The sequence below is a fragment of the Lepidochelys kempii genome, chromosome 26 (genome assembly GCF_965140265.1).
Source record: "Lepidochelys kempii isolate rLepKem1 chromosome 26, rLepKem1.hap2, whole genome shotgun sequence".
NCBI lineage: Eukaryota > Metazoa > Chordata > Testudines > Cheloniidae > Lepidochelys > Lepidochelys kempii.
The window spans coordinates 13,319,570-13,339,678 of record NC_133281.1 but is presented as its reverse complement, the minus strand read 5'-3'; the positions used below and the strand labels follow the sequence as shown (position 1 = coordinate 13,339,678).

Sequence of the window (20,109 nt, the reverse complement as noted above, 5' to 3'; positions counted from 1 at the left end):
CATTCCTCGCACGTCACCGGCGCATCTCCTGTCTGCTGCTGCCCTATAGCTGTATGGTTGGAGGCAGAGCCTCCTGTCTCCAGAGCCAGCTTTACACACTGGCCTGGAGCATGACCTACCCCTGGGGGGGTCCTGGCTGATGTCAGGTGTCCCCACGATCACACTGACTGCTTTAGGAAAACGGCCGATGGTGGCCGCAGCCAGAAGCAGGGTACTGGGTCAGCTGGGCCAATGATCTGTTCCATTGCTGCATCGCTCAGCTTCTCTACCAGAGCATGTTCCTTTCCCCCTGGGAGGCAGGGTCTTTGGGGCACCCACTGGCAGAGCAAACAACTCACTGGGTCTCTTACCATCGCCTCTGTATCTGCTCCTGTCCATCCACCAACCTGTACCATGACCACAAACTCCTTCCGCTCAAACATAACTGCGTGCAAACCAGAGCTGTCACCCGCTTTCGCACACTCCTCTCCTCTCTGGCTGGTCCCAGTGGTTCTCACAACAGCGATCCATCCATCCAGAGAGGCCTTTCTAACGTTACTATCAGTGGGGCACTAGGTGACAGCAGTGGGTCTGGGGGACTGTTCTGTCCGCACATTGCTTGCTCCTCCAGTCGAGCCCAATCAACCCTGATAATACTCTGTCCTGCTTTCTTCTATTTCTAACCGTTCTGTACTGATGTAACATGCATCAGACTGTATCAGCTACTAGAATATGGACTCTTATGGGTAATCACAGACACCTCATGCAGAACCTTCCAAAACCAGTACTCTTGTGCAATTCAAAACCAATACAAGGAAATATTTTTTTTCCTCACAGCACATGATTAGACTGTGGAACTCACTGCCACCAGATGTTCTGAATGGGCTATAAACCCTCATGCTTCAGGATTTAAGCCAATCTCTAACAAATTAGGGATCAGCAGGAGACAGTCCTAGGGGACAAATTAATTCACTGCAAGGTTTCTTGCCGAAAAACTGGACTGGATTAGATGGATCTAATAGAGCAGTTCCTATGGGCCTAGCAGATTTGGGGTCTGTTCGATGGTCAGACCTTGCCCAGCTCACTTCACCTCCGTACCAGGGGGCTAATGATATGATATTTTCCCACCTCCCAGAGTGCAGTGAGGATTAATTCATAAAGTCCCTGATTCAAGTAAACACATAGATCATTGGCTTCAGTGGAGCTTAAGTACATCCTTGAGTATATTGCTGAATCAGGGGCTTCAGTACTTCGGGCCTGTCACATTCTCAGAGACCCGGTACACATCAAAAGCTCAGATCCAAATCACCCCAGACTTTGAGAAAGTTGAATTCTGGGTCAAAATTTCACAGCTCAGTCCTACTTCTGTCTCCATCACTGTCACGGCTACCACGAATAAAACTCGATTTGCAATGGGACAAACCCAGAGCTCCTCGCTCAGGTTCACAGGAGCAAATGGGAGTTTGGATTCCAGGCAGTTTTAAAAGGACACACATTTCAACTCCAGAGACAGAGCAGACTGTGGAACTCATTGCCACAGGATTATTGTTGAGGCCAAGAATTTAGTATCAAAGAGGGGCCAGCCATTTATATGAATAACAAGCATAGCCACCATTTGAGTAGTTAGTGCGGATGGAGTTTTGGAGGGGACCTAACACCTTCAAGCCAATCACTGACATTTAAGGATTTGGAGGAAACCTTCACGGTGATCATCACAGCTTACCACAGGGTTTCTCCTTCCATTGTATGAGGCGTCTGGTTCTGGCCACTGTCACAGACAGGATGGGCCATGGATCTGATCCTATGTCTCTAAAACACTGTCCCCAGCCAACGTGACAAACACGTCACAGCTCGCAATACTGTTTAGTGCCAGGTGACTCATACTGTAGGGGAAAGGCAGTGAAGGGCTTGTTCCCTTTGAAACATCATACTTAGCACTGACTGGACAGCAAACCACTCTGCTGGGATGAACAGCTACAAGATGTTCCGACATATCCCTTAACAGCAGAAGGCACTGTGGTATTTTGCAGCATGGTAACACACACACCTTCAGAGCCAAATTCAGCTCTGCGGTAACTGCCTGCCACGGAATTGCGCCCGGGATCAATTTCCATCCGCTATGTCTTTGGTTAGCGCGGTCCAATGGAATGGTCCCTTCCCACCTGAACCTCTCCCATTTACTCTCCCTGTCTCCCATCAGCCACAGCCATGGTTGTGCAAATTCAGCCTCCCCGGACAGAATCAAGGCCACACACACGTAGCAGCAGTCTCAATGCGGGAGTCAATGACCTAATGCAACCTGCATTCCCTCTGCTCAGATTCTGGGGGGAGCTAATGTTTCCCAGCTGAGCGGATTGGTCTTTCTGCCTCTGAACAGCGCAAATATTAAGCATGCAATTAATAAATAATGCCACGCTACAATCTCCAGTAACAGAGTCCCACGACGGGCTCAGAGCTGAGTCAGGGGCCTACGTCACATTCACTTTCAATGGGAACTATCCCGCTCCAGAGAGAGCCTGAAATTCCATGTCCACGCTCACCCCTCCCTGGGCTTCCTCTGACCCTGCTCCACCAATGCCCCGCCACCGGGACCTGGGGGAGAATGCCTGCTACGGGCAGGAGAGGGGAACACCGCTGCCACTCACTGCTCCAGCACCCTCTCGCTCTTCTTCCCACCATATGGATGGGTCAGAAGTCAGTGGGGCTCCCCCCAGTTCCACCGGCCCCTGGGAGTTCTATTTGGCGGGTACAGGTCGAGATCTACAGCCTACTTATCACTGTAATCAAAGAGCCGGGGCCACCGCACGAGATTCCCCTATAGCAAGGTCAGAGCATGGCTGGGACATGACAATTGGTCAAAGTTACAGCGGCACAAACGACTCAGGGAACTGCCAGCTCAGCAGGGGGCTGCTCGCACTCAGGGTCCTGCCTGCTGCCGGTGCGGCGAGGAGGGTTGGGGGGGGCGGGCGAGGCGCTGTATTTTTCGAAGAAGCTTGGGGGTTAGTGAGCATCTGCTTTCCTCTTCCTCCTCCCCACCCAGGCTGGGCTTGTGCCATGGAAATGGTGCAAAGGGAAGACGGCGGGGGAAGAGCCGGAGCTGCAGACGAAGTGCCCTTGAGGGGACGGATCCAGTTTCTTGATTTAAGAGTCAAACAAGCAGGTTTCACTCCTTGGTTAATATTTCATTGGGGCCACGTGACGCCGAGATGGCTGTGTGGTTACTGAGACGCCTGGCTCTGCACTTTGCAGCGGAGGGGGCGGACGTGGAAATACAGAGAGGATCGTCCTGGGGTTGGCGGTGGGGGGGGGCGGAGATCGGGTTTGGAAGTGGGGACTCCCAGCCAAGCAGCAAGACACCCTCCACGAGGAATGCTTCCCCTGTCACTAGTGCACCAGCATTCACAAGTCACGCGCACGTGCAACCCACTGGTGAGTGAGCATTACAGGCTCCCCTCCCCTCATGCCCAACTCACAGAGGATATGAGCCTGTTATAGTCTCAGTTAAGGAGCCTTGCTCTTTAGCTCAAACTCCTGCTTTTCGCTCTGGAAGTCCCTGGTTCAATCCCCGGCCAAGATGGTGGCCATGCCATGTGTCCGTGACATCTCCTCCTGGGGTAAGGAACAAGTTCCCACTCATCCCAGGTGTGATCCTGAGGGACTTGCACCCAGGGGGAATTTGGCCCTGTGCATCCCAAAATATGCTGGGGTTTTGATAAGACTTCCCTGGAAGTTTGCCTGCCTGGGGCACGCAGGAGGAGTCAGAGAGGGTATGGATGTGTTGAACTCCTGGCCCCGCTGACCCCGGGGAGCGGCTCTCACTGGGCACCAGTGAGAGGAGCATTTGTGCACCGGGGGTGGGGGCATTCACGCCTGTGTGGAGAGTAGCAGCTCTTCCCCCTTCATTTCCAGATTGGGGCCTTTCCTTCGGGTGGGAAAGGGCGAAGGGGGCCCTGAATGTGCCTTCAGAGCCTGGTCAGCTCAGTCAGCAGGAAATTCACACCCGAGGGGCAGGGCTCCTTTGCAGGAGACTCGCTCTGCATTGCCAGCCAGGGAGAAAAGGAAGCTTGGCCCCGGCAGGGCAAACGCACAGACTCCTAGTGGGGCCAGGGGGCAGCTCAGGGTAGAATTTCCCCTTATCAGCCCCCTACACACATTGCCCTGAAGTCCCACTGGACCTAGGGACCTCAGCCCTCTCAGTTGTAGTGAAAAACCTTCCCTCCCGCCAGCCTGGCCTGGAGAGGCCACAGAACAGGGAGACGCTTGGGGAAAAGACAGGTGGTTTCCCCTGAAAAAACATGGCCCAGACCCTGGGGAAAAGGCTGTTCTAATCCTGTACCCCGTCCCCCTCCACCGCCTGGGGGAACAGCACTAGGAAGGAGTCGGTTGCTGGACAGTGCTGTACCCCCAGGGCACGGGAGTTAGAAGGGGTCAGAGGAGGGGAACGGGGTGCTTGGCTCCAGGAGTAGGGGGAAAGGGAAGCTGGACTGACCCAGGTACCGGGGTCGGGATGGGGGTGGATCCAGGCTGCAGGGAAATGTACCATCAGTAGTTACCTTCCATGGACATGGGCTCCAGGATCCCGAATTGTTTGAGGACGGCGATGAAAAGCATAATGACCACGGCCATGGCACAGAGTTCCATCCCCTGGATGCCCATGGCCGGCCAGCGTCCCACGACGGGCGGCGCAGCACCAGGGGCATGCGACTCACGCCCCCCGGGGCCAGCTCAGCTCTGCCAGCGCCCAGAACCAGAACTGAGGGGCCAGGGAGCAGCCGTGCAGCAGGAAAGAGCCCGTGGTTCCCCACCACCACCAGCAGCAGCCCCTCGGCAGCCTCACATCTCCAAGTTCTCGCTGGAGACAGACGGATGAGTAATCTCCTTTGGCTTTCCCCGCGGGGATGGGAAGAGGGGAGATGGGAGCTGGCAGGGGAGTGGTGCAGTTGACGCCTTGGTAAAGCCTCGAGCGTGAAGGAAGAAAGAAATCAAACTTTCCGAACTTGGCTGGGCAAACTTTCCTAGCAGCAGAATCCCGGCACGACTGGCTCCTGCCCGGGGCCCATCTCGCTTGGCTGCTGCAAACTCCCGTTGCTCCGGTGTGTCTCTGATCAACTCAGCGCTCCGTCAGTCCGGGAGGCTGGCTCGCACGGCAGGGTCAGCTGGAGGTTCTGAGGGGCTCCCCCGTGCCCGGTGATGATGCACTGACGGATGGAGCATCCGCCCGGCGCCTCCATCTCGCCTCTCCGCAATGCCATTGGCTGCAGGGTGGCTATAAAATTCCACACACTCCCCCCCCCTTCCCTCCCCCACCCCCCAGCACACTCACACCCTGAGACCTCGGAAAGGGGGAGGAGGCTGGCTGGGTGTCTCTCGTTGCGGGGCGGCATTGATCCAGACGAGAGACGCGCTGGGCCCCAGCTGCGTCTCCGAGCGACGAACGGTGCCGGCGGTTGCAGACGAGCCGTTTAGTTGGTGTGTTTTGTGTGGAAGCCGCGGCACGTGAGAGCGGCTCGGGAAGCCCGGGTGGAAAGGTGACTCTGCAGTGCCGACACCCTGAGCTCACCGACCTGGGGTCAATCAGAAGCAACTCCCCTGGGGCCAAGGGAGCGGAGCTGGAGGAAGGAAGAGCAGAACCGAGGCGGGTACCAGCAGTTGAATGAAAGGCGATCGAGTGCGCACAGCACAGCTAAACTCTGGGGATGCAGGAAGCATCCCAGAAGATTCCTCCCCATTGCAATACAATCATGGGGGGGGGCCGCACTCTCCCTGGGTATAAACTGGGGGGGGAGGGGTTTCACTGACTCCACTGGAGTTCTGCCCCTTCGCACCAGCTGAGGATCTGGCCCTTGACCTCTGAAAATCTCCCATGCCCTGCAGTGGAGTTTCTACCTTTCAGGGGAATGTTATTCACCAACTGCGAGCTCCTGTGAGACAGACAAACCACTTGCTCTCTCTCTGCAGGGCAGCCTGGATTTTAAGGCTGCAGGACTCTACTTCTGCCAGGCCACACCCCATTATTCCACAAGCCCAGGAGATAAAATGCCCCTAATGTCACACAACAGAGCGCAGTGGGTCTGTACAGGAGACGGACCCAGGGACATGCTCAGTGTTTCACACGCGTGCCCTGCATGCACGCATAAGGTCGTGCAGATATTCATAAGCGGATGTGGGGCCCCAGATAAATCAGCTCGCCTGTGGCCCTGTATAAAACATGCAAAGAGCATGAATGTTGCATGCACCCATGGCCGTGTGCCACGCGTGTTCACACGTGCTGCAGGAGACAAGGCCAGACAGTGCAACAGATCACAAGTGGAATGGCAGCATAGCAAGAGGTAGCGAGTAGGGTCCCCAGGGGCGTTAGCAGGGTGCTGGGTGGCATGTGAGGGGCCCTGGGATGCTGCTACTCCAGGAATCCACAGGTAAGAGACAATCCATTCTAGCTGATGCGTTGACGGGAACTACGGTAAGAGAGCCAGGTCAGCGACCCCTAAAGCACGCACCCGCTTTACAGCTGGCATTGCAGTGGGCCAGATTCTGTCCCCACTCGTGTGCAGTAACTCCAGTGAGTCTGTGCAGGCAGAACGGAAACCCACCATGGTTTTTGCAAGGGAAGCCAATCTCCTGATTTGTGGGAGAGGGGCCTAACTGGTGAGTTTTGAGCCCTCAAACTTGGCCCCGCTCCGTCCCGCCGCAGGAAGTGAGGCTGCAGGAGCACAAGGGAGGGCACCCCATGTCTCTGGGCCTCCTTGCATATTGGGGAGGTGGCAACACCCTCAGCTCAGCTCTAGGCACTGCGGGACGTTCTCCTCCTTGTGACACATGCACCCAGGTCACTAAGTATCTAGATCTGTTTGCATAGCGAGACGTTCACCTGTGTGTGGAAAGGCACAGAACTTCTGTGACACGCTGCGTACCCATCTATACAGACGATCGGGCTGAGGATTTATGAACCTCTCGGCACTTATAACCCCACACACTGACTCCAGTGGGAAATTAGCGAGATTATGACTCCACATGGGACACAAATGATCTAGCAAAAGTGTTTGTCCCAGGGTATCATTGCCCCAGGCCTCCCATTCCTACAGGGTTGCATGCAAGAGGTGGCTGCATTTCAGTCACTCTGCACAGATCTATAGATTACTCACACGTGCACTTTATAAGATGGGACACTAGGAAGAAGTGACCCGATCAGACACGAGGTCCATCTAATCCTGTACACTCCCCCCAGATGTTTCAGAAGAATCTGTATAATCTCCGTAACACAGAACCATCCAATAACTCTTGCACAGAAGACAGATTCTTCCTATCCCCAGCCCCAGCGGGTTAATATCTTTCATGCATTTTTAGCATGTAGCTGTTTTAAAAAAATTAATTTAGGCCCCGATTCCCCCCAGTACTCAAGTAAGCAAATAAGTTGCATTGAAATCAACAAGACACGCACATGCTTAAAACTAGGCTGAATCAAGGCCATAAACAACGAACCCCTTTTTGACCTCTTTCCCTCTGACATCCACTGGCCATGAGTTCCACAGGTTAATTACACATGAGGCAGGGAAATAGCCTTTAACAGCTCGCAACGTGTTTGCCTTCTAATTTGGTCAGGTCCTTGTGTTAGGAGGGAAGGCAAATAAGAGTGCCTGACTGACCTTCTCTAAACCATTCATGATTTTATATTTGTCTATCATGTCATCCCTTATTCATCGCCCGTCTAAGCTAAATAGTCCTTTCCCGTCCCGCAGCGTGAGAGCTGCAAAGTGCAAATTATTATTATTTCAGTGAGAAAGCAGCTGAGCTCTCAACACACCCACTCCGTGGCTGGGTATTCACCCCATTCCTACACATCCCTCCTCCCAGGAAATCCGCTTGCAAAGGACAAAAGCCTGGAGCAATTCCCCATGAATGCGGCGCTATAAACAAGACATTGATCCCTGTTTCTCTCATTGTAAAATATTAAAGATGTTTAAATGGATAAAAACGCCAGCCTCCAATCGTCTCCAAGCAAGTCTGCATTAGCAGCTGCAGCAGCCAATTGGTTTAATGGATGGGGCTTGGAGCCTCTCCCCCCAGAATCTTGCCTGCTGTGACTGCCTGCCAATTTGGGGTTCGGGTTCTTTTTCCGCTGAGACCGAAAGCTTGACTTAGAAACTTTGTCAGAGGCTGGTATTGTGGGAGGTTCGTTTGCAGCTGTCAGAACAGCATGGGAGATGCAACCAGTAACGTACAGGAGAGCGCAGAGGGCTGATTCTCACTTATGCTAAGCTTGCCTGACAGCAGGTAGCTTTCTGGAAACACCGCTGTGCAGGGGGGCTTCCTGTCTGGTGTTACGGGCTCCCCACCTGCCCTGCTCCCAGTCCCCAGTGTGGCCAGAATGCCCCAACAGAAGGGCCCTGAGAAGCAGAATGCAAGTTAGAGCAGCATTGTGACTGCTCTAAATTATGCTGGAGGCCAGGCAGGGCTCTGAAGAGCCTTGAAACATGGGAAGACCAAAGGTGGCTTAAAGGCACCATCCCCCATCTCCTACTTCCCTGCCCCAAGCACAGGAAGGGAGTAAGAGAGAACCAGACCCATGAGCTCCGGGCTAGGGCACCAGGAAGCATATTGCTCAGAGAGGCAGTGGTAATTGCTGTCCCATGGCTGCAAGGCCATCAGACTTAAGACTTCCCGTGTGGGGATGGGTCGTTTGGGTGCCAAAGCCCCTCAGGGACATAGGTTTAGCGAGAAGCATGCTGCAGCCAGGACTGATGCAGCAGTGTGGTTGAGGCCAAGCAATGCTCTTTGCAATGAGGGAATGTTTGCTCATGCCGGGAGGCTGCTCCTCCCCATTGCCCACCAGCCAAGCGCCGACTTCAAGCAGGGGGGGAGTGGCGCTCCCAGTGCACAAGCTAGATGGGGCTGGGGGTGGGGAGGATCCCTTTCCTTGGGATCTCTCACCTCCCTTGCCATTCAGTTCCCCTCTGCCAGTGGCTGCAGAGGAAATGCAGGTGAAGAACAGCAGAACCTAGATGCAACGTACCCTCCTCTCTGGCAACGTACCCTCCTCTCCAGCAGGCAGAGCCGGGGCTGTGGGAGGAGGCCAGCAGGATTAGCTGGAGAATGATGTGGGGGGAGGGGGGCATGGCATAGGTCTGCAGAAAGGGGAAGGGGGCCAGGGTCTGGGATACAGAGGGTAGCTGGAATGAAGCCGCCTGCAAAATAATCCTCCCTGGATCCCTTCCAAAGGCAGCTGCCGAGAGCCTTACAGAGGGGCCGGGGGGTGGGCAGGGGGAAAGCTGAGCCCCAGAGGTGGCTGGGAGGAGTGGGGAGAGCGCTCTGGCTTGGGGCTGGGGAGGCGGATAAAGAACCGCGAGGGCCAGAAGCCCCGGGGAGGGAAGCGAGAGAGACGGGGAGGGCAGGGGCAGAGAGCACGAGCCCAGCGCCTAGGCCCTGTGGGAACCGGTGCTCTGCGGGCTCGGCCGCTAGACCAGCCCGTGGTGGGAGTGCTTTGGCGGTTTCGTTAGGAAGCGTGGGAAGGGGGAAAAGCCACGGTGGAGAGACGGACTCTCACATTCACTCCTCCACGCTATCCCATGCCACAAGCTGCTGCCAAAGCCCCCTGCTGCTGCGCTCGCAGCCTCTGGCCCTCCCTCTAACCGGCGGGACAGACCCCACGGGAACTCTTCGCAGCTTCCCTGCCGGACGCTCCCCGCCCCATCCCGAGCGCCCCATGACCCAGGAAACTTCCCCGGCTGCATCTACACTGCAAAGAGAAATCCGCGGCTCAGAGCCCAGGGCAGGTGACTCAGGCTGTGGGGCCAAAAGGAGCCGTGGTCCCTCCGGCTGGAGCTCGGGCTCTGAAAAGTAGCCAGGAGAGGGTCCCAGAGCCCAGGCTCCGGCCCGAGTGGGAACCCCACACTGCTCGTTTTGGCCCTCCCACCCGAGTCCATTGAGCTGGGCTCTGCACCTCGGTGGCTTTTCTTTGTAGTGTAGACGCACCTATGGCTTAAAGCTCAGGTTAGAAACGCCCAGTGCCAGATCCTCAGTGGTCATTCACATCAGTTGAGAATCTGGCCCTGAGCCCCCTTCGCCTTGTCTACCTGCTAGGCAATGGGAAACCTCCCACTCTTGCTACAGAAGGAACGCCAGCAGAGAAGCAGGTTCTGGGATCACAGGTTCAAAGCCAGGCAGTGTCCTCTTCTTCCTTCCCTGGGGGGATAAATGGCCCCCAGCTGCCAGGGTGAGGCTTTCAGTGGAGACCACAAGGAAACCTGTGTGCCTGCTGGCTGTGTGTGGATGCTCAATACCTCCCCATACCTCTCCTAAGAGTTGGGGTTTACTCCAGTGGCCTTGGCCAAAATCCCCCTAGCCTGCTGCATCTCTCGTTCCCTGGCTGCTGCCCTCCAGCCCAGAAGCGGCTGCATTTCAGCAGTATTATCGAGAGAGAGACTGCATAGAATCATAGAATATCAGGGTTGGAAGGGACCTCAGGAGGTCATCTAGTCCAACCCCCTGCTCAAAGCAGGACCAATCCCCAATTAAATCATCCCAGCCAGGGCTTTGTCAAAGCACCTTGGGAGAAGGAGTCAGAAAAACGCAAGGTGATCCAGCAGATAGAGCACTAGACTGGGACTCAGGAGATCTAGTTCTAGTCCCAACTTGGCCTCTGGCCTGCGGGGTGACCTGTGGGCAAGTCACTGCATCTCCCTGTGCTTCTTCACCCCTCCCCCATCTGATCTATTTAGACCGTAACCTCCTTGAGGCAGAGACCATCTATCACTGTGTGTTCAGCGCCCAGCACAATGGGACCCGATCGCTAACCACTGCCGTAACGCACATAGAAAAGATGATTCACTTTCTACTTTAGGCACTATGCTGGGTTCTCAAGACCCTGGACTCCTTTTCCTTTACGTTCCGACTCCCAGTACCAAGGGGGAAGGTGTCAGCAAATGTAATAAAAGCCCTCCACACTGACCTCCTGGCTTTTGCGTTGAGTTGGAGGACCAGGTCTGGCTCAGCCTGTGTGCGCGCCAAAGGCACGTGGGTGTGGAATGGGGGCTGACAGAGCCCTGGGCTGCTAATAAGCTACCGCTCCTGTCTCCCCCTTTATGGCTGCACTGGCTGGGGCCCTGCTAAATAAGGAAAACCTCCATCCACTATTCCTCCAGCCCTTGGATTCTCTAGCACCTGGTCCTCTCCACACTGGTCGAGGGGAGGGGTGAGTCCAGGATGGAACCACCGCTCGAGCCCTTTCTCAGCCCCAGTCCTGGATGCATCATGCACGTGAACTCCCACCTGCGAGGATAAGGGGAGGTTTGCAAGGATGTTACAGCTGGGACTGCTCCCCACCCCCAGCTGAACAGCGTTGCAGCAGGTCCCAGATTTGCTTACATCAGCCTCGCTTAAGACTCCTCCACCCAGAACTCCACTCCCCAAGGAATCCCTCCCCTTCACTCATCAGAGAAGCCAAGATGCTGGATTTTGCCTGATCCCGGACTCAGCTCACTCAGTCTGCCACAGCCTGGAAAAGCCGGAGGGAATCTCCGAGGTGAAGGGGGGATTCTCAGGAGCCCTCCTCCCCTCCCCCCGCTTTAACACTGAAGAGCCCCCGGCAATCAAGCGTCCATCTGCTCATCGCCATGTGAGAAGCTGGAGATAGGGCTGCGGGGAAGGATGTGCTCTGATGGATAGGCCATTAAAAAGCTTGGCGGTTCAGTCTGGATGAGCCGTGAAGGACTCAAATGATTAGCTGAACCGTATCCAAAAATTTTCTCATTCTCTCCCTCCGCACCTGCCCTTCTCCCATTCACCTTCCTCCTCACCTAACAGACTTCTCTGGATCCCTTCCCCAAACAGGGGACCCCAGCCCCCCGTACCTCTGCGAGAGCTCCGCAGGAAATTCTCTTCCCCTCTCCTCTAACAGCCCTTAGGGATCCTGGCATTGCGGCTCCAGCCAGGTGCAATGACTAGCAACTTGGCCACTGCTGGGGATCCAGCCCAGGACCCACAGAACGAAGAACACCAGCTGAACAGGAACTGACTCCCCGAGCTAATCACGGTAGCAGGCTCTTGTCCTCAGTGGCTTCGGCACAGAGGGGGTTGACACATGACACACAATGAGCCGTGGGCACAACCCCTTCCTGGCACCCCCGGTTCCCTGAAACGAACCCGGGTTACAGCCGAGTGCAGCAGGGGAATAGGACACGCTGCAGAACTTGTCGGACCTTGGAGACAGTCTAGGGAAAGCTAAGAGAGGAGATACCACTGAGTCAGCGTGTGCAGTGCCGGGTTTACAGTGGCTCCATGGAGCCGGGCCCGTGCTCGGAAGGGGCCCCGGCCTGCACCACTTGCACTGTGTCCTGAAACCCCGCTGGCTCCCCCCGCCCACTGCTTGCTCCTCTTGGCCTGCCCGCTGGTTGGCCGAGGGCTCCTCTCCCACCCCGGCCCCACCCCCTGCTCCTCTCTGCCCCCCGGCCGGACCCCAGTGCACCCCAGCTCCAGGCAGTCTCTGCTTCCCACCATCTGTGGGGCCCGCCTGTCTCCCCGGAGCTGAGCCACCTGGGACTGGGGCAGAAGCCTGGCCAATCTCAGCCAGGCGGGGAGACAGTGTGGGGGGCTTGGCCGGGCCCCTCCAGGCAAGGTGTCTTGAGGGAGCCCGGCCGGGGCAGGCTCTGGCCTGGCTAATCACGCCACTCCCGAGGGGCGATTCCCAGCCCCGGGACCAGCCCTGGCTGCGCTGCCGGCTCATCCCGGCAGACACAGTCGCCTCCCAGCAGGGCTGGTGAGTGCGGCCTGGAGGCAGGGCCGGGGAGAGTGGGTCTGTGGGAGGTCTGGGGGGTGCTGGGCTGTGAAGGGGCGGGGAGGATCTGTGTGTGTTGGGGCACAAGGGAGTGGGGGTTCTGTGGGGGGTGCTGGGCAGTTGTGGTGGGGCTGTGGGCAGGGGTGGTGTTGTGCACGGCGCTGTGCATTTGTGTGAGGGGGATCTGGGGGAGGCACTGGCCATAGTGGGTCCAAGGGGGCTCTGGGCATAGGGAGTGATGAGGTGTTGGGGGGGGCTGTGTGGCGTGGCGTGGGCATGCTGGTGGGCCAGAAGGGAAGGGGCATGCTGGTGGCACAGGGACAGGCCGGCCACTGTGCATCTGGCAACAACCAGTTCGTAAATAGTGCCCTCGCACTGGGCTGGGCGGAGCGGGGCTTCCCCTGCCGTGCCCCATTGCCTCTGGCTGGCCCCTAGCTCTGGGGACTGACCTCCCCACGCCACGCGCCATTTCTCCCATGGGGGCCCACAAATACGTTTGGCACCGGGCTCACAAAAGGTTCATCCAGCCCTGAACGTGTGATCAGTTTCCTCTGCAAAGGGGGGGCGACGACGTAGGCCTGGCAGATACGGGCGGATGCCCTGAGTGGATAAGGCCGCGGGGGCTTCCCCCTGCAGATGGGACTGTCACGCCGCACATACAGGGCTGTGAGACTTTGGGAATTCCTGTTTGCAACGCGCTTTGAGATCCTCCGAGGAAGGGAGCATAGGGCAGAAGCAGCGTGTGCAAAGGCACATCACAGTGCAGTCTGCATCATCCTCGGAGCACTCTGAATTCTGCCCTGCAGGACAGCCAGGCGTGTGCTGCAGGGGCTGGACTCTGGCTCCCTGGGCTATCGCAGAGGCTGGGTGGGCTGCAGCCGGCGGAGCTGAGAGGACATTGCTCTACAGAGGGGCTAAGCTGGAAGCGTTCATAGGGCCCCCCGTCACGTCTTCCTTGGCCAGAGAAAGGTCACTGCAGCTCCGGGTGCTTGGGGAACAGGGCAGGCAGGCCAGAGCTAGGCAAAAGTGTGGCAGGAGAGAGATTCCCCGCTGCCCTCAACCCCAGTCCCCAGCCCATATATGCTGCTCCAGGAACTTACAGCGGCTGTACGGCACTACAACTAGCCAGGGACAATCGCCCGGGGTAAAAGCAGAGTAAAGTGCCATAATCAGTCCTCTGCCGCTTCTCCCCCAGTCTCTGGCCCAGCAGCCTTGAGAGGGCGTGTCCTTAGCACGTGATGCTGCCGAGATTCTGGGCCCCAAAAGCAGCTATAAATTAGAGCCACCCCAAGGCTGCTCTATCTAATCCATGCCAGCACCAAAGTGGCTCCTCCCAACAGCCCTGAATCTGGGCGGCGAAGAAGGGGTTTAATCCTTTGGTTCCCTGCACAGAATGGGAGCCGGCTTCCAAACCCGTGGGCTTTTTTTAGGGATGATTTCCCAAAGTGATTAGCGTAAGAGCCATTTGCGGATGCTTCTCCTAACCTTCAGGCCCTGCTACTGTAGATATTTTTACTCATTCGGAGTGATAGGCTCTAAATTAATGGTGAGCACTCAGGAAAGAGCCTTGGGCTTCATTGTGGACAGCTTAGTGAAGAGCTCCGTAGCAGCAGAGGCAGAGAATAGAAGCAAACAAAGTTTTAGGCGGCCTAAGAAAAGGTAGGGACAATAGAAGGCTGCCCATGTATAAATCAACCAGGGTCAGTAGGGATCACCCTATCTTAAACAGGGCACAACAGAGGAGGCTTAGAGATGGGGGACAACAATTATAAGGGACCTGGAAATAATCTCCACCAAAGAGAGACTGAAAAGACCCAGTCTATTTAGTAGGGAGGAGTCTCATAAGAGAGGATACGGTAGAGGTCTATAAAATAATGATTGGGATAATATTCTGATATAGAACTTTTCAGCTGTAGATCTCAAAGCACTTTACAAAGGAGGAAAGCGCTTTTACAGATGGGGAAACTGAGGCACGGAGAGGGGAAGTGACTTGCCTAAGGTCACCCAGCAAGCCAGTGGCAGAGTTGGGAATAAAACCCAAATATCCCAAGCACCTGTTGAGTGCTCCGCCCAGCAGGCCAAGGGCACACCTCTTTTTCCTCTCTCATAATACAAGAATGGCAGAAGGATATCAAAAGGCCTCAATTTTAATATTGAGAAAAGCAGCGGCTATTTCACACCGTTGCACGGTTAACCTGCGGAACTCACCTCCACAAGAGTTCACACCGGCTAAGAGCTTAGCAAGAATCAAAGAACGAGACTATCCAGCTCATTCGTAGTGCTTGCAGATGGCAAAGTGCTTGACAAAGGAGGTCAGATACTTCTATACAAAGGATTAGACACGTCTATATGCTAATGAGCTACCCAATGCAGGGAAAGGGTATAAACTCTGGTGCATCAGGACATAAGCCCCGAGGTTGTGGTAGGACTCTCCGGCACTCAGCACAATGCGTCCCTGGCCTCTAGGCACTGCCAGGAGACAAATAAAGAGAAGTCAACTCTTGATCGGTGGGTGCAAGAAGCAACTTCCCTATGTGCAAGTTATTCCACTGATATCCCATTATAAGGTTTCTTCACCATTGGAGACGGGGCACTGGACTGCACCCCCAGGAAAGGATTTACCATGAAACAAACCATGCGGTGGCCCCTGCCCTGGGCAGTGCACCCAGACCTGCTGCCCCCCTCCTCCAAGGGGAGCGCAAAGACATGCCAGCAGCAGAGCCGCAGGGCTAAGGCAGCTCCCTGCCCAGGCTGCCTCCCTCACGCCACGCCGCTCCCGGAAGCAACTGGCATGTCCCAGCGGCCCCTGCGGGGGGGGGTGCCAACTCCACAGCTCCCATTGGCAGGGAACTGTGGCCAATGGGAGCTGCGGGGGCGGCACCTGCAGGCAGTGATGTGCAGAGACCCCCCTGACCCACCCCGCCTAGGAGCTGCTACCGGGGGCGGGTGCTGGTCGCTTTGGGAGCTGTGCCACCCGAGGTAAGCGCTGCCCCTTTGCCCCCCTCCTGCACCCCAACCTCCTGCCCCAGCCCAGAGCCTTCACCCAGCACCCAAACTTCCTCCCAGAGCCCGTACCCCTTACCCCCTCCCACACCCCAACCCCAACCTCCTGCCCCAGCCCAGAGCCTGCACCCAGCACCCAAACTTCCTCCCAGAGCCCGCACCCCTTACCCCCTCCCACACCCCAACCCCAACCTCCTGCCCCAGCCCAGAGCCTGCACCCAGCACCCAAACTTCATCCCAGAGCCCGCACCCCTTACCCCCTCCCACACCCCAACCCCAACCTCCTGCCCCAGCCCAGAGCCTGCACCCAGCACCCAAACTTCATCCCAGAGCCCGCACCCCTTACCCCCTCCCACACCCCAACCCCAATGTCCTGCCCCAGCCCAGAGCCTGCACCCAGCACCCAAACTTCCTCCCAGACCCTGCACCCTTTACCCTCTCCCACACCCCAACCCCTGCCCCAATCAAGGTACCTCACTTTGTTTTCATTTACTTCCCATTAGTTATAATATAGGAGGAAGATGAAGAAAAAAAGAATTAAAAACGGGGGGGGGGGAGATAAGAGAGAATGTTCTTTTTCTTGGCTAGGTCCCCTGGGGACCCCCCCCCGACAATGAAGCTGCGCACAGGGCCCCACTAACTCTAAATCCGCCACTGTGGACCCCGACTCTGACCCACGTTCCTTCTTTCTGCCTGCTATCCATTTCCTCGTCAGGCTACCGAAGGGAGCGCGTGGTGGGAACACGCCTGCCCCTGCCAGGACACAGTCTACGGGGCTCCCTCTTAACGGGCTGGCTCCCCTGTCTTTGTGACACCAGGAATAAAAGCGGGGGGCAGGGGGGACGGATAGCTCAGCGGTTTGAGCATTGGCCTGCTAAACCCAGGGTGGTGAGTTCAATCCTTGAGGGGACCATTTAGGGATCTGGGGCCAAAATTGGGGGATCGGTCCTGCTTTGAGCAGGGGGTTAGACTTAGATGACCTCCTGAGCTCTCTTCCCGCCCTGATCGTCTATGATTCTATGAAAGCGCCAAGCGAGCAGGTGGAGAGCCCCCCCCGCGCCCACGGAGGCGGGGAGGGCCCCTGAAAGACATTGGTGGAGCACAAGCCGTGTGGCGCTTTCGACAGCAATGAGCAGCCGACCAGGAGCACGGGGGCGGGGGGAGGACCATGAGGATGGGCCCTTTAATAAAGCAGCTGGGTCCTGTCGCTCCACCCACTTGGGAGGAGCCTTGGAGCTCAGGGGAGGAACCATGAAGGACAGATTTCCAGCGGGGCGTGGGGAGAGTCTCCCCCTCCAAACCCTCTCATGGTAAAGGGCCTGAAAGGGAAAGACACCTGGGTCTTCTCTCTCCTCCCCTCGCAGGCTCCTCCTAAAGGGGTGGAGCTACTTGCAAACCCCGCCTCCCCGGTTAAAGGGCCAGTCCTCTTTTAACCCACTTTGTTCTCCTGGTGTCACCTGAAACCAAAAGAGGCAAATGACATTTTAGAAGGGAAAGGAGCAGCTGGCTGTCAAATTGCACCAGGACATAAAAAAAAAAAAGTTGTATTTGATCCCCCCCCCGCCCCCCACACTAATTACCGCAGCTTGGATTTCATCAGCAGCGGATCCCGGTGCTACTCTTTGAGAAAGCCTTTTAACTCAATTAGCTGCGGCTTTCGTTAGTGAGTTGCGTGTTTAAGCGAAACCCGAGCGATGTTTATTTCTGCTCTAACAGTCCTTTGCAGGCAGGGCCTGACGTGGATCCGGGGCTAATCATAATCAGCGACGGGGCGGCTAATGCAGCCTGGTAGGCTTCGTTCCCCTTTGCCTCTCTCATTGAAGGCAGGGAGGAGGAGAAATGAAAGGGGCGAGAGAAAAAGAGGGAAGAAAGTGAGACCAAAAAGAGGAGAGCGCAGAGAATGTGATGGATGGAGAGCAGTGGGGAACTGGGGCGGGGGGTGGGGGGGCGGAGGGGCGTGTGGAGATGAACTCACTGAGTTGGCATTTTGAAGTTTGCGTTTCTAGACAATTAGCGCCGTGAATTATTAAAGAGCAAAAAGGAAAGAGGTTGTTTTTAATAAAGTATGAGTAAGCAAGTATTGTTCCACTGGGGGGGAAAGGGAGCGGGATCGAAGGTAATCAATCAGCTCCCTGCCCCATTCTAATGGCTGCAAATATTTACTTGGTTTTATTGTTGTGTGTTTAGCTGTGTCCCTGGGTCCCAGCCAATCCTGTACTTAACACAGGCGGTCGATGGGTAACACGGGCCAAATTGGGCCTCGGAAATGCAGGGGGGGGGCGGGGCTCTCAAAGCTGAATGTCATCATGCGTCATCTGCGGCCCTACTGCTGTTACTATTAGTCTCAGTGAGATTGCAGCCCCATTGTGCTAGGTGCTGTACAAACACAAAGCAAGAGACCAGCCGTGGCCCCGGGAGCTTGGGCTCTAAGCAGACCCGACCAGAGCAAGGAAGGATTTTTATCCCCCATTTTACAGATGGGGAAACTGAGGCACAGGGTCAGTGATGTGCCTCAACTCATAAAGGGAGACTGCAGCAGAGCCAGGAACGTTTCTCAGGAAAAGTGAGTTCAACTCAAGCACCTTAGCCACAAGATCATCTTTCCTAGCTGCATGCAAAATCTGAACAGTCATTGAACCTATTTGGGTTCACACTGGATATAGCTGACAAGGCAGGATTCAAGATACCACTTAAGATGCACCTCAGACCGGCTGAGCCCAAATCCCTGTGGAGTACCAGTAACAGCCTGGCTTTGTACGTGTGATCATGTTTCCCTATATAAAGACTAACCCCAAGCTGCTAAGTGACCTCACATAGGGTCAGAGAGATGTAGGACTGGAAGGGACCTCGAGAGGTCATCTAGCCCAGCCCTCTGTACTATGGCAGGACTAAGTATGAGCCAGACTATCCCTGGCAGGTGTTTGCTTGACCTGCTCTTAAAAGCCTCCAATGATGGAGATTCCACAACCTCCCTGGGCAATTTATTCCAGTGCTGAACCACCCTGACAGTTAGGAACCTTTTCCTAATGTCCAACCTAAATACGGTAGAGGCCAGCGGCTTTGGTACTGAAGAGAGCAGGGTCGGTCCCCACCCCTCCCTCTGTGCGAGGGGAGCCCCGAGGGATCGCACCTGCTTGCTGAACTGGACCGACTCCCATCTGGAGGCTACTGTGGAACCCATAGTGCCGCGGACCTGCCCAGTCACCGTGTGACTAGGTGTGACAGCTCCCTCAGCCTTCCCATTCGCCCACACAGCCACAGCTGCCCGTTCTCTGCGGCCCACAGGTGAACTTGGCACTTGCAAAGTCTGTGCTGGTTCCCTAGCCCGGCTCTTCTGCGCGCTGGGACCCGGGCAGGCAAGATTCCCCTGAAGTCACAGCACGTGATTGCACATTAACTAGGAAACCAGGCTCGCTCTCCTCCAGCAGCCCCCATGCGATCACCAGGGGGTAGATCCGGTCCCCGGAACAGCCAGGGATCAAAGAATGCAGAGCGGCTCCCAGGCCTCTGCTGCTCCATACAAGTGCATAGGGAGCCAGGCGACGTCGTATCGGACCTAACAGCCCCCACCCCTCGCTGCATCGGGTCAGAGAAAGATCCCCATGCAGCTGATTACCTACCACACTGGGATGCAGGCCCTAGTTCCCCGGCTCCTGGCCCCACTTCCAGCCCATCTGATACCCACTGCACTGCCCCTGGTCCCTCCCTGGCCATGAAGCAATGGGTTGAGTAAGTGATTAATACCGGGGGGGCAAACAGCTGTGCGTATCTCTCTATCAGTGTTATAGAGGGCAGACAAGTTATGAGTTTATCTTGTATAAGCTTTATACAGAGTAAAACGGATATATTTGGAGTTTGGATCCCATTGGGAACCGGGTGTCTGGGTGTTGGAGATAGGTGACCTACTGAGTGGTTTTCAGTTAAGTCTGCAGCTTTGGGGGCTTGGTTCAGACCCTGGGTCTGTGTTGCAGCAGGCTGGCGTGTCTGGCTCAACAAGGCCGGGTTCTGGAGTCCCAAGGTGGCAGGGAAAACGGGCTCAGAGGTAATTCCAGCATGTCAGGTGATGGTCTCTGTGACTGAACCCGTCACAGTAGGATTTTAAAAATCGTACATTTCATGATTTCAGCTATTTAAATCTGAAATTTCGCAGTGTTGTAATTGTAGGGGTCCTGACTCAAAAAGGAGTTGTGGGGGGGGGGGTCCCAAGGTTATGGGGGGTGGTTGCAATACTGCTAGCCTGACTTCTCCACTCCTGCTGGCTGTCGCGCTGCTTTCAGAGCCGGGCAGCCGGGGAGCGGTGGCTGCTGGCCAGGAGCCCAGCCCTGAAGGCGGCGCGACCGCCAGCAGAAGGGCAGAAG

General features: G+C 56.1%; 1 protein-coding gene across 2 annotated transcripts in view; it reads right to left on the bottom strand.

Annotated features, from left to right (window-relative positions):
* Positions 1-20,109, bottom strand: part of KCNIP3 (potassium voltage-gated channel interacting protein 3) — an 81,063-nt gene that overhangs the window by 21,572 nt on the left and 39,382 nt on the right. The gene's annotated exons all lie outside the window — the stretch shown is intronic.